The 14032-nt window shown below is 46.8% G+C and overlaps 1 protein-coding gene across 3 annotated transcripts in view; it reads left to right on the top strand.

The window, feature by feature from the left end:
* LOC137306496 (pyruvate carboxylase, mitochondrial-like) overlaps nucleotides 1-14032 on the top strand; it is a 1155436-nt gene that overhangs the window by 667397 nt on the left and 474007 nt on the right. The gene's annotated exons all lie outside the window — the stretch shown is intronic.

The following is a 14032-nucleotide window of genomic DNA, read 5'->3' as shown; positions in this document are numbered from 1 at the left end:
ACGGCCTCCTCCTGTGGCTGCGTGATTCCAGGCCAGGACCGTTGGGTTGAGATGCCAGAGGTCGGTTGAGACTGGCCACAATCTCCGCCACCTCCGAGATTTTTCGCGGAGCCTGTCGTGAGAGGGGCAAGTGTGAAACCGAAGTCTTTCCTGCAGGGGGTTAGACGCGGTAATCTCTCATTCGTGACAACACCTGAATAATTGGGGGCGAGTGCGGGCCACTGGTGCGCTCATTAGAATTTCCAATTACGTTCCCAATTATTAACGGGCCCCAGGCCCCTTTCCCAGAGCAGCCATGCAGCAGTTCAGAAAAGCGAAATGATCCCTCAGCCCCTTAAAACTTACCACTCATCACAAAAGTGAATTCGGAGACCAGCTTAAGGATTTAAAGGGGCGCGATCGTGGAGTCTTAAAGGGCGCCCAGCTTTGTCGGCAAGAAAATGATCCTCGCTGGTCGATTTTTTTCCCATTAGTGCTGGTTACATCGCCAGAATTTGTGCCCGTTCTGAAGGTTTATTATTTTTATACAAGTAAAAATTGCCTTGAAAAAATGTTGTAACTACGATACTGGGTAACACTTTACCCCTCTGATAGTGAGTAACATTTTACCCCTCTGATAGTGAGTAACACTTTACCCCTCTGATAGTGAGTAACACTTTACCCCTCTGATAGTGAGTAACATTTTACCCCTCTGATAGTGAGTAACACTTTACCCCTCTGATAGTGAGTAACATTTTACCCCTCTGATAGTGAGTAACATTTTACCCCTCTGATCGTGAGAAACACTTTACCCCTCTGATCGTGTGTTACACTTTACCCCTCTGATAGTGAGAAACACTTTACCCCTCTGATAGTGAGTAACACTTTACCCCTCTGATAGTGAATAATACTTTACCCCTCTAATGGTGAGTAACGCTTCACCCCTCTGATAGTGAGTAACACTTTACCCCACTGATAGTGAGTAACACTTTACCGTTCTGATAGTGAGTAACATTTTACCCCTCTGATAGTGAGTAACACTTTACCCCTCTGATTACCCCTCTGATAGTAACACTTTCCCCCTCTGATAGTGAGTAACACTTTACCCCACTGATAGTGAGTAACACTTTACCCCTCTGATTACCCCTCTGATAGTAACACTTTACCCCTCTGATAGTGAGTAACATTTTACCCCTCTGATAGTGAGTAACATTTTACCCCTCTGATAGTGAGTAACATTTTACCCCTCTTATCGTGAGAAACACTTTACCCCTCTGATCGTGTGTTACACTTTACCCCTCTGATAGTGAGAAACACTTTACCCCTCTGATCGTGAGTAACACTTTACCCCTCTGAAGGTGAATAATACTTTACCCCTCTAATGGTGAGTAACACTTTATCCCACTGATAGTGAGTAACACTTCATCCCTCTGATAGTGAGTAACACTTTACCCCTCTGATAGTGAGTAACACTTTATCCCTCTTATAGTGAGTAACACTTTACCCCTCTGATAGTGAGTAACACTTTACCGCTCTGATAGTGAGTAACACTTTACTGCACTGATAGTGAGTAACACTTTGCCCCACTGACAGTGAGTAACACATTACCCCTCTGCTAGTGAGTAACACTTTACCCCTCTGATAGTGAGTAACACTTTACCGCTCTGCTAGTGAGTAACACTTTACCCCTCTGATAGTGAGTAACACATTACCCCTCTGATAGTGAGTAACACTTTACCCCTCTGATAGTGAGTAACACTTTACACCTCTGATAGTAACACTTTACCCCTCTGATAGTGAGTAACACTTTACCCCTCTGCTAGTGAGTAACACTTTACCCCTCTGATAGTGAGTAACACTTTACCCCTCTGATAGTGAGTAACATTTTACCCCTCTGATAGTGAGTCACACTTTACCCCTCTGACAGTGAGTAACATTTTACCCCTCTGATAGTGAGTAACACTTTACCCCTCTGATAGTGAGTAACATTTTACCCCTCTGATAGTGAGTAACACTTCATCCCTCTGATAGTGAGTAACATTTTACCCCTCTGATAGTGAGTAACATTTTACCCCTCTGATAGTGAGTAACATTTTACCCCTCTGATAGTGAGTAACATTTTACCCCTCTGATAGTGAGTAACATTTTACCCCTCTGATCGTGAGAAACACTTTACCCCTCTGATCGTGTGTTACACTTTACCCCTCTGATAGTGAGAAACACTTTACCCCTCTGATAGTGAGTAACACTTTACCCCTCTGATAGTGAATAATACTTTACCCCTCTAATGGTGAGTAACGCTTCACCCCTCTGATAGTGAGTAACACTTTACCCCACTGATAGTGAGTAACACTTTACCGTTCTGATAGTGAGTAACATTTTACCCCTCTGATAGTGAGTAACACTTTACCCCTCTGATTACCCCTCTGATAGTAACACTTTCCCCCTCTGATAGTGAGTAACACTTTACCTCACTGATAGTGAGTAACACTTTACCCCTCTGATTACCCCTCTGATAGTAACACTTTACCCCTCTGATAGTGAGTAACATTTTACCCCTCTGATAGTGAGTAACATTTTACCCCTCTGATAGTGAGTAACATTTTACCCCTCTGATCGTGAGAAACACTTTACCCCTCTGATCGTGTGTTACACTTTACCCCTCTGATAGTGAGAAACACTTTACCCCTCTGATAGTGAGTAACACTTTACCCCTCTGATAGTGAATAATACTTTACCCCTCTAATGGTGAGTAACGCTTCACCCCTCTGATAGTGAGTAACACTTTACCCCACTGATAGTGAGTAACATTTACCGTTCTGATAGTGAGTAACATTTTACCCCTCTAATAGTGAGTAACACTTTACCCCTCTGATTACCCCTCTGATAGTAACACTTTCCCCCTCTGATAGTGAGTAACACTTTACCCCACTGATAGTGAGTAACACTTTACCCCTCTGATTACCCCTCTGATAGTAACACTTTACCCCTCTGATAGTGAGTAACATTTTACCCCTCTGATAGTGAGTAACATTTTACCCCTCTGATGGTGAGTAACAGTTTACCCCACTGATAGTGAGTAACATTTTACCCCTATAATAGTGAGTAACACTTTACCGTTCTGATAGTGAGTAACATTTTACCCCTCTGATAGTGAGTAACACTTTACCCTTCTGATAGTGAGTAACACTTTACCCCTCTGATAGTGAGTAACACTTTATCCCACTGATAGTGAGTAACACTTCATCCCTCTGATAGTGAGTAACACTTTACCCCTCTGATAGTGAGTAACACTTTATCCCTCTTATAGTGAGTAACACTTTACCCCTCTGATAGTGAGTAACACTTTACCGCTCTGATAGTGAGTAACACTTTACTGCACTGATAGTGAGTAACACTTTGCCCCACTGACAGTGAGTAACACATTACCCCTCTGCTAGTGAGTAACACTTTACCCCTCTGATAGTGAGTAACACTTTACCGCTCTGATAGTGAGTAACACTTTACCCCTCTGATAGTGAGTAACACATTACCCCTCTGATAGTGAGTAACACTTTACCCCTCTGATAGTGAGTAACACTTTACACCTCTGATAGTAACACTTTACCCCTCTGATAGTGAGTAACACTTTACCCCTCTGCTAGTGAATAACACTTTACCCCACTGATAGTGAGTAACACTTCACACCTCTGATAGTGAGTAACACTTTACACCTCTGATAGTGGGTAACACTTTAACCCTCTAATAGTGAGTAACACTTTTCACCTCTGATAGTGAGTAACACTTTACACCTCTGATAGTGAGTAACACTTTACACCTTTGATAGTAACACTTTACCCCTCTGCTAGTGGGTAACACTTTAACCCTCTAATAGTGAGTCACACTTTACCCCACTGATAGTGAGTCACACTTTACCCCTCTGATAGTGAGTAACACTTTACCCCTCTGATAGTAGTAACACTTTACCCCTCTGCTAGTGAATAACATTTTACCCCTCTTATAGTGAGTAATATTTTACCCCTCTGGTAGTGAGAAACACTTTACCCCACTGATAGTGAGCAGCAATCCACCCCTGCCCCGAGTGTGTGCAGAATTCCACCTCACCATAAATGTGAGCAAAATCTCTCAACCTGACCCTAGCATATGCAGAATCCCACCCCTGCCCCAAGTGTGAGCAGAATTCCACCCTTGCCCCCAAGTGTGAGCAGAATTCTACCCTTGCCCCCAAGTGTGATCAGAATTTCTCCCTTGCCTGAAGTGTGAGCAGAATGCCAACCCTGCCCCAAATGTGAGCAGGGTCCCACGCTTTGCCCCAAGTGTGAGCAGAATTCCACCCTTCCCCAAGTGTGAGCAGAATCCCAACCCTGCCCCAAGTGTGAGCAGGATTCCACGCCTGCCCCAAGTGTGAGCAGAATTTCACACCAGCCCCAAGTAATCAGACCTCCACACTTTCATAAAATCAGATAGAAATTACACCACAGAAACAGGCTATTCGGCCCAACCAGTCCGTGCTGGTTTGTATCCTCCCAAGGTGCAGTAATCCGAATCCCATCCTGATCCCCGGGGCGGAGCTAGGTTGGAGGATGGGCAGGTTCGTGGGATGGGCGGGGTCGAGGGACGGGCGGGGTCGGGGCCGCGAGGCGGGCGGGGTCAGGGGCGGGCGGAGCCGAGGGGCGGGCGGGATCGGAGGATGGGCGGGGAGGGGCGCGGCCGGGGCCAGGTCGGGGACGGGACGGGGGATGGGCGGGGTCGGAGTCCAGATTTGGCTGTCCTGCCACAATGCCATCCTCGCAATTCCGCCTTCCCGTTCGCAGTGAACTCAAATCGGCAACACAATCGGGAATCTGGAGGAGTAAACTATTTGCAGTCAGTTTTGGACACGTCCTGACCTACAAAATTGGTCGACCTCAAAATGATAAAGGAGGTCACGGCCACACCGCTGTCCACTCCTGCACTGTTCGCAGGTCCCTTTAATCCCCATTTCCTTTGACCACCTACCCATCCCACTCTTAAATGCTGACATGGCCAATGCTTCAATCACTAACTGTGGTCGTGCATTCCACAGCCTCACAACTCTCTGTGTCACTGCTCTCTCTCTCCTAAATCTCTGACATTGAACCTCGCAGCTGCGTTCCCCGGTTCTCGAACCCCTCAAGCACCGGAAGCAGTCAATTCCATCCCTTCATGGTCTTCTACCCCTCTCCCAAAACGCCCAGTGTGCGGACGCAGTGCAGGCTGACCGATGTGCTCACGTCGGGGAGGGTTTGCCGTCTCCAATGGGCCAAAGCAGGGAACGTAACACTGGGAGTAGAAAGTGTTTTGAGGCGATGAGCAGAGAGTGGGATAACCTGCGATCCTGCTCACTTTGCTGTGAAAGACTGGACTCCTGAGGAGGAGGGATGGGATTCAGGGAATACTGCAGTATTGTGATTATCGATTTTTAAATCCCAATTCCCCGTTAAAGGAATATCGCAATGTCAAATAAATCTGGATATTGGCAAGCAGATAATTAGGAAAGTTCCTCGAGACTTGTTTTGGTATAATTAGAATTGTTGAGACCTACTCTCTACGTGTTCCTTACTTCAAAGAGTTTCACTCGGGGGCTACTGTTTTATGTTTTATTTCAATGGTTGGTGTCGTGCTGATTTAGAGTCTGTCTTTCGGATGAGACGTTAAACCGAGGGCCCCGTCTGCCCCTCTAAGGTGGATGTTAAAGATCCCACCAGCCACTATTGGAAGAAGAGCAGGGGGGAGTTCTCCCCGGTGTCCTGGGGCCAATATGTATCCCTCAACCAACATTACTAAAAAAACAGATGATCTGGTCATTCTGGTGAGGGGGCTAGAAGGGGTAGATGCTGAGAGGATGTTTCCCCTTGTGGGAGAGACTAGAACTCGGGGGCCACAGTTTAAAAATAAAGGGGCTCCCATTTAAGACGGAGATAAGGAGACATTTTTTCTCTCAGAGGGCGGTGAGTCTGTGGAACTCCCTTCCCCAGAGAGCGGTGGAGGCAGGGTCATTGAATATTTTTGAGGCTGAGTTAGATAGATTCCTGATTAACAAGGGGGTCAAAGGTAGACGGGAAAGTAGGGTTGAGGTCACAATCAGATCAGCCAGGATCTTACCAAATGGCAGAGCGGGCTGGAGGGGCCGAATGGCCTACCCCTGCTCTTAATTTGCGTGTCCGTATTATCGCATCGCTGTTCGTGGGATCTTGCTGTGCGCAAATTGGCTGCCGCGTTTCCCTATAAAAACAACAGTGACGACACTTCAGAAATTCTTCATTGGCCGTAAAGCGCCTTGAGGTCGTGAAAGGCGCGACAGAAATGCAAATTCTTTCTGTCTTCCGTGAGAATGTATAAAAGAAGAACACTTCGAAAAGAATCGTCATCGACTTCAGCTTGCCTTTTGTCCCTGCTAATTTTTTCTTTAAAAAAAACATGGGACGGAACTGAGCAAGGAGTGCTGCTCGCCGCCTCGGGGAGTTGGTTTATCCGGGCGGCTGAGCCATTCGTCAACCACAAGGATCCTGGGTCTGATCTCCGCTGGGTCGGCAACAAGGGAAAAATGAACCAGCGTCCCTGACACCGATCATCATCCAGAGAGGGGTGGGCATGGGCCTAAGCTCTGGATTGGGAGGGAGGGAGGGAATATCCCACGAGTGGTTACTTCCTAACAGGTCACCACTGAGTCTGGTGTCTCGTGGATGGTTCTGGGAGAAACTGTCTCCACTGGCAGGAGGGCCGGTGACCAGAGGACACAGATTGAAGGTGATCGGCAAAAGAACCAGAGGGGGGAGATGAGGAGAATTATTTTTTTTTATTCAGCGAGCTGTTGTGATCGGTAAGAGCCGGGGAGTGGGATTAATTGGAGAGCTCTTTCAAAGAGCCAGCACAGACACGATGGACTGAATGGCCTCCTTCTGTGCTGTATCATTCTATGTGCATCTCTCTCTCTCTCTGTCTCTCCCTCTCTCTCTCTTTGTCTCTATTTCTCTGTCTCTCTCTCTGTCTCTCTCACTCTCTCTCTCCCTTTGTCTCTCTCCCTTTGTCTCTCTCTCTGTCTCTCTCTCTGTGTCTCCTTCTGTCTCTCCCTCTGTATCTCCCTCTTTCTCTCTCCATCTCTCCCTTTGTCTCTCTATCTCTCTGTCTCCCTCCCCCTCTTTGTCTCTCTCGCTCTGTGTCTCGGTCTCTTTCTGTCTCTCCCTCTCTCCCTCTGTCTCTCCACTGTCTCTCTCTCTATCTTTATATCTCTGTCTCTCCCTCTGTCTCTCCCTCTGTCTCTCTCTCTCTATCTCTCTCCCTTTGTCTCCCTCTCTCTGTCTCTCTATCTCTCTGTCTCCCTCCCCCCCCTTTTGTGTGTCTCTCTCCCTTTCTCCCTCTGTCTCTCCCACTGTCTCTCTCTCTCTGTCTCTCTCTCCCTTTGTCTCTCTCTCTCACTGTCTCCCTCCCTTTGTCTCTGTCTCTCTCTCTGTCTCTCTCTTTCTGTCTCTCCCTCTCTCTCTCTGTCTCGCCCACTGTCTCTCTCTCTGTCTTTCTCCCTTTGTCTCTCTCTCTGTCTGTCTGTCTCTCTCTCTCTCTCTCTTTGTCTCTCTCTCTCTGACTCTCCTGCTCTCTCTCTGACTCTCTCTGTCTCTGTCTCTGTCTCTATCTTGCATCTGTTAGAAAATGTAAACATTTTAGTTACCACCTGTGTTTTGTTGTTGATGGTTATTAAGGGCTTTCAAAATTCAACGAATTTGTATTTTTTAAAACTCAAATTAGGATGAGGAAAGACCCTCTATCTCCCCCAGCTTAATGTGGTTTTAAAAAAAAATTATAGAACACAAACAAAAAGTTACAACTCTTGTAATTGGGCCCTGGTTTTTCCCAAATACAACCTATCAATTAATAATGGGAAAAAGTTGACACAGAAAACGTGTCAAAATTGATAAGAAGTTAAGTTGAGCAGAGAGGGAGCGCGCAGAGACGTCAGATTTTCAATAAGATGTGGATGGATATAACAAGCTTGTTTTAATTCTGCACCACGAATATTGACTTCGGTGCAATACAAACAGCAGAATTAATTACATTTAATCACTTTAGAGCAAGAAGTGCTCGGGAGCTACCTAATTCAGATTCGACAAGGCTTGGGGAGGGGGAGGATGAGAAGGTGAGTGTCAGCATTACACTGACTCACTGTAGAAAGCGTTGCCACCAAAACAGTGTGTACTCTCTCCCACCGCCCCGTCCCAGGAATGGGTCCCATGAGATTCATCGTGATCCTCTGTAAATAGCACCGACCTGATTTTCGAACATTAGACAATCTTGTCAAATATTGACATCTTAGCCACTCGAAAGAAAGACCTCCCGGTTACTTTGCGCGCAGCAAAGATGCCACGTCAGAACGACCGGTGGATCTGTCTCGGGCAGCGTTGGTGGAGGGAGGAATGGTGGCCAGGAGAGAGCTCTCCGCCCTTCTTCCAAAAAGATGGTCTCCGTACGCCTTCGGCTTAACGTCTCATCCGAAAGACGGCAGCTGCGACAGTGCAGCGCTCCCCTCGGTGCTGGCGCTGGCCTGGATTCTGGCCTCGAGTCTCCGGAGCGGGGGCTCGAACCCACGACCTTCTGAGCCACACTGACTGAACTGCGCCATGTTGGCCTTCATTGCAAGAGGATTTGAGTGCAGGAGCAGGGATGTCTCACTGCAGTTATACAGGTGAGACCGCATCTGGAGTATTGTGTGCAGTTGTGGTCTCCTTATCTGAGGAAGGATGTCCTTGCCATGGAGGGAGTGCAACGAAGGTTTACCAGACTGATTCCTGGGATGGCAGGACTGACGTATTGGGAGAGATTGGATTGGGTCGACTCGGCCGATATTCACTCGAGTTTAGAAGAATGAGAGGTGATCTCATCGAAACATATAAAATTCGAACAGGACTAGACAGACTAGATGCAGGGAGGATGTTCCCGATGGCTGGGGGGTCCAGAACCAGGGGTCACGGTCTCAGGATACGGGGTATGCCATTTAGAACCGAGATGAGGAGAAATTTCTTCACTCAGAGGGTGGTGAACCTGTGGAATTCTCTACCACAGAAGGCAGTGGAGGCCAAGTCATTAGATGTATTCAAGAAGGAGATAGATATATTTCTGAATGCTAAAGGGATCAAGGGATATGGGGAAAAAGCGGGAACAGGGTACTGAGTTAGACGATCGGCCATGATCATTTTGAATGGCGGAGAAGGGCTGAATGGCCTACTCTTGCTCCTATTTTCGATGTTTCTATGTCATGCGGTTTCTTTTTTTTGGCTCGTTGCATGCTGTTGACTTGCCCGCAATGTTAAGGGAGGTTTGTTGCACTGAGCTGGATGGAGGTGTTGGAACGATGATAAGAACCAAAAGCCATGCATGAGAGCGGGAGCTCTGAGCAACTGCTGCCTGCTCCGTCACTGTGACTCGCAGACAAACCACAACCTTCTGTCTTTTTTTTTTAGTGACTTGAGAATTAAGCAATAAATCCAATCGGGAATTCAGGACAAACTTCTTTACCCAGAGAGTGGTGAGAATGTGGAACTCGCTCCCACAAGGAGTAGTTGAGACGAATAGAATAGATACATTTAAGGGGAAGCTGGATAAACACATGAGGGAGAAAGGAATAGAAGGATAGGCTGATTGGGTGAGATGAAGTAGGGAGGGAGGAGGCTCGTGTGGAGCATAAACGCCAGCATGGACCAGTTGGGCCGAATGGCCTGTTTCTGTGCTGTACATTCGATGTAAGGCGAGGTAGGTGAGATGTAAGGCTCCTCATGATTACAGATCCATGGCCTACATTAACTAGCCTGTACCCATTAATACAGAGAGTTCATTTTTAATGCAGAAATGTAATTAAAAGCATGTCTCTTTGACAGCGTTTTAAAAAAAACCATTTCTCTTCTGGTTGGAAATGGGGTACGTGAGTTGGCATCGGGCTGATACCAGTGGCCACTGTTGTAATGCAGGCAACTTGGTAGCCAATACTGATACTGATTTCCTCGTACTTATTAGACATGCTGTCTCTATTTCTATTTATCCGACAGAAAGCAGAAAGATTCTGGTCGGCTGTCAGCAATATTCAAGGGTAATTGCTAAAAGGACCAGAGGGGAGATGAGGAGAACATTCTTTTTACGCAGAAAGTTGTGATGATCTGGAACGCGCTGCCTGAAAGGGCGGTGGAAGCAGATTCAATAATGACTTTCAAAAGGGGAATTGGAGAAATACTTGAAAAGAATAGATTTGCAGGGCTGTGGTGCAAGAGCAGCGGGTCTAATTGGAGAGCTCTTTCAAAGAGCTGCCACAGGCACGATGGGCCGAGTGGCCTCCTCCTGTGCTGTACCATTCTATAAGCGCAGAATTTTCTGAACCGCGCCGGAGCTGACGCTGCTCAGACGTTTCGACAGACTTCCCGCTGTAACCCTGGTTAGACCGCACCTGGACTAACTGTGAGCAGTTCTGGGCACCGCACCTTCGGAAGGACATATTGGCCTTGGAGGGAGTGCAGCGTCGGTTTACTAGAATGATCCCCGGACTTCAAGGGTAAAGTTACGAGGAGAGATTACACAAATTGGGGTTGTATTCTCTGGAGTTTCGAAGGTTAAGGGGTGACCTGATCGAAGTTTATCAGATATTAAGGGGAACGGATAGGGTGGATAGAGAGAAACTATTTCCGCTGGTTGGGGATTCTAGGAGTAGGGGGCACAGTCTAAAAATTAGAGGCAGACCTTTCAGGAGCGAGATTAGAAAACATTTCTACACACAAAGGGTGGTAGAAGTTTGGAACTCTCTTCCGCAAACGGCAATTGATACCAGCTCAATTGCTAAATTTAAATCTGAGATAGATAGCTTTTTGGCAAGCAAAGGTATTAAGGGATATGGGCCAACGGCAGGTATATGGAGTTAGATCACAGATCAGCCATGATCTTATCAAATGGCGGAGCAGGCACGAGGGGCTGAATGGCCTTCTCCTGTTCCTATGTTCCTAAGTGGAAACATCTTCTCTAAGTCTACCCTATCGAACCCCCTCATAATCTTAAAGACCTCTTGGAATCACAAATTGGGACCATTGATGTTGCTGAGATGAGGGACCCCTCTCTCTCGAGGCTGCTTGTCAGGCCCGAGGAGAGGGGACATTTACTCTCCGTCTAACCTGAGCTATACCTCTCCTTGACGCAGGCCAGATGTTTCGAGTTTAGAAGCTCGATCTGCTCCTCGGCCCTGACATTCCTCATCAGGGAAGCTCAAAAAACCCATCACCCATAAGACACGATGGGCCGAATGGCCGCAATACGAATACCTATAAATGTAAATCGCGATCCAAGACATGAAAGGAACAGATTCATAGTCTGCAGAGAAAAGTAGCATTGGTAGAGGGACTTCCCCTTTAAGGGCTCATCGTGATTAGTGTTGAAGCCACTCGATAATTTCTTCAGCTGATTTCATCAGTGATTATCCTTTCTTATTGACTAGCACTGCTAGTTTGAGCCGACTTCCAGTCAACTTAAAGGGGCCTTTCGTTTAAGAAATAATCCCCTCGTTCCCGCTGTCGGTACTTTGAGTATTTTTGAAAGGGGTGAGACTGCACCTTGCCTCCGGTGGACTGAGTGCTGGCCCCTGAATGCGGTGATGGCCTCTTGCTTTTCTGAGCTTATTGTGTGTGCAGAGCTGTTGCCAAGGAGTCCATCTCTAAAAAGCCTTTTGCTTTTCCAAACCGTGCGACAGTGGTGTGAATTACATAAATAAGCGTTAGAAAAGCATTTCAAAGCTGCGTTCCACCTCGGATTTCGGTAATTTATAAATTACTTGGGCCTCGTTCTTGCACGATGTGGAGATGCCGGTGATGGACTGGGGTTGACAAATGTAAGGAATCTTACAACACCAGGTTATAGTCCAACAGATTTACTTGAAAATCACAAGCTTTCGGAGGCTTTCTCCTTCGTCAGGTGAGTGTGGGATTCCTTGAAGGTTACCGCAATGCACCTGACGAAGGAGAAAGCCTCCGAAAGCTTGTGATTTTCAAGTAAATCTGTTGGACTATAACCTGGTGTTGTAAGATTCCTTGCACTCGTTCTTGCATTTTGAGGTTATGTTATCCGTTCCGTGTGTTCTCGCCTTCCAATGTGTGTGTGAGTGAGTCCGCTATCAAAAATTACAAGGTAACACCTGATGCCCATGTCACCTGAACAGGATTGCTTGCCGTTCTATCTAATGTAGCCCATCAGTGTCGTTATAAATTATCCCCCATTACTGCAACAAAGAAAAATTCACAGAGTGAAGCTTGTTTCCCAGAGAGTACCAGTGTGGTGCGTGCGTACATATTAAGTGATAGTGCACAGGCCAGCCCAGTGAATTCAACGCAGGAATACAATGTCAGGTTTTCAGACACTCAGAGGCCACTCAAGGGCTTGGTGGTTTGATCTGATCGGTTTTACACTGCACTGCGGACAGTGGGAGTAGCGGAGAGACATCCCTTGTCCTGTGCGTCACGCATTCTTGCGTATCCAATACCCTCTGTTCCTCGTAAAGAGTCGAAGAAAAGTAAGGCCTGCATTTCTATAGCACCTTTCACGACCTCAGGATGTCCCAAAGCGCTTTACAGCCAACAAAGTACTTTTTTTGAAGTGTAGTCACTGTTGTAATGTAGGAAACCAATTTGCGCACAGCAAGATCCCACAAACAGCAAATGTGATAATGACCACATCATCTGTTTCAGTAATGTTGGTTGAGGGATAAATATCATCCTGGGGAGAACTCCCCCTGCTCTTCTTCCAATTGTGGCCGTGGGATCTTCGATGTCCATCTGAGAGGGGCAGATAGAGCCTGGGTTTAACGTCTCATCCGAAAGACGGCACCTCCGACAATGCAGCACTCCCTCAGCACTGGCACACTGGGAGTGTCGGCCTGGATTACGGGTCTAAAATCTCTGGCGTGGGGCTCGAACCCACGACCTTCTGACTCAGAGGCGAGAGAGAGAGACCCACTTGAGCCACGGCTTACTATTTTGTGTAGAGGGTAATGAATGTCTATCAGGGAGATACAGGGTCATAATATAATGAGGATGCTCAGGTGACATTATAAACTAGAACCAACAACAACAACCTGCATTTATATAGCGCCTTTAACGTAGTAAAACGTCCCAAGGCGCTTCACAGGAGCGTTTATCAGACAAAATTTGACACCGAGCCACATAAGGAGATATTCGGACAGGTGACCAAAAGCTTGGTCAAAGAGGTGGGCTTTAAGGAGCGTCTTAAAGGAGGAGAGTGAGGCGGAGAGGTTTAGGGAGGGAATTCCGTGTTCCGATTGAACTACACCTTCTGACTGTGTCCTTGTGTTCGAGAGATGGCGGTCAGTGATCATTTTAAATACCTGCCGTTGGTGGTTGCCAGTCAGTTTGATGGATTTAGTTTGGTAGTTTACATTTTGAGGCCTAAATACTTTGCGATCCAAATCCTGACACAATAACCATTTGCACAACATGGAAGTCCGGAGGACACAAGGTTATAGTTCACAGTGATTAACATAAAAATGAATTCCGTGAGCTGTATCTGGGACGGGGGTTCAGCTGTTGAAAGCAGTATAATGGTGGGAAGAGGCGGGAAGTGTTGATCCCATCTTGTTAGCAATTTCCAGCAGAAGCTTCGACATCCCGCTCCCGATATTTAACATTTTTTTTGTCTATTCGTTCATGGGATGTGGGCGTCGCTGGCGAGGCCGGCATTTATTGCCCATCCCGAATTGAGTTCCACTTCATTGACGAGTGACAGCCCAGTACATCCCACCCAATCTAAGATATTAAAGGGAACGGATAGGGTGGATAGAGAGAAACTATTTCCGCTGGTTGGGGATTCTAGGAGTAGGGGGCACAGTCTAAAAATTAGAGCCAGACCTTTCAGGAGCGAGATTAGAAAACATTTCTACACACAAAGGCTGGTAGAAGTTTGGAACTCTCTTCCGCAAACGGCAATTGATACTAGCTCAATTGCTAAATTTAAATCTGAGATCGATAGCTTTTTGGCAACCAAAGGTATTAAGGGATATGGG

This window comes from Heptranchias perlo, chromosome 43 (genome assembly GCF_035084215.1).
Source record: "Heptranchias perlo isolate sHepPer1 chromosome 43, sHepPer1.hap1, whole genome shotgun sequence".
NCBI classification, from domain to species: domain Eukaryota; kingdom Metazoa; phylum Chordata; class Chondrichthyes; order Hexanchiformes; family Hexanchidae; genus Heptranchias; species Heptranchias perlo.
The sequence above is the reverse complement of the archived record's forward strand: the minus strand, read 5'-3'. Positions and strand labels throughout refer to the sequence as shown.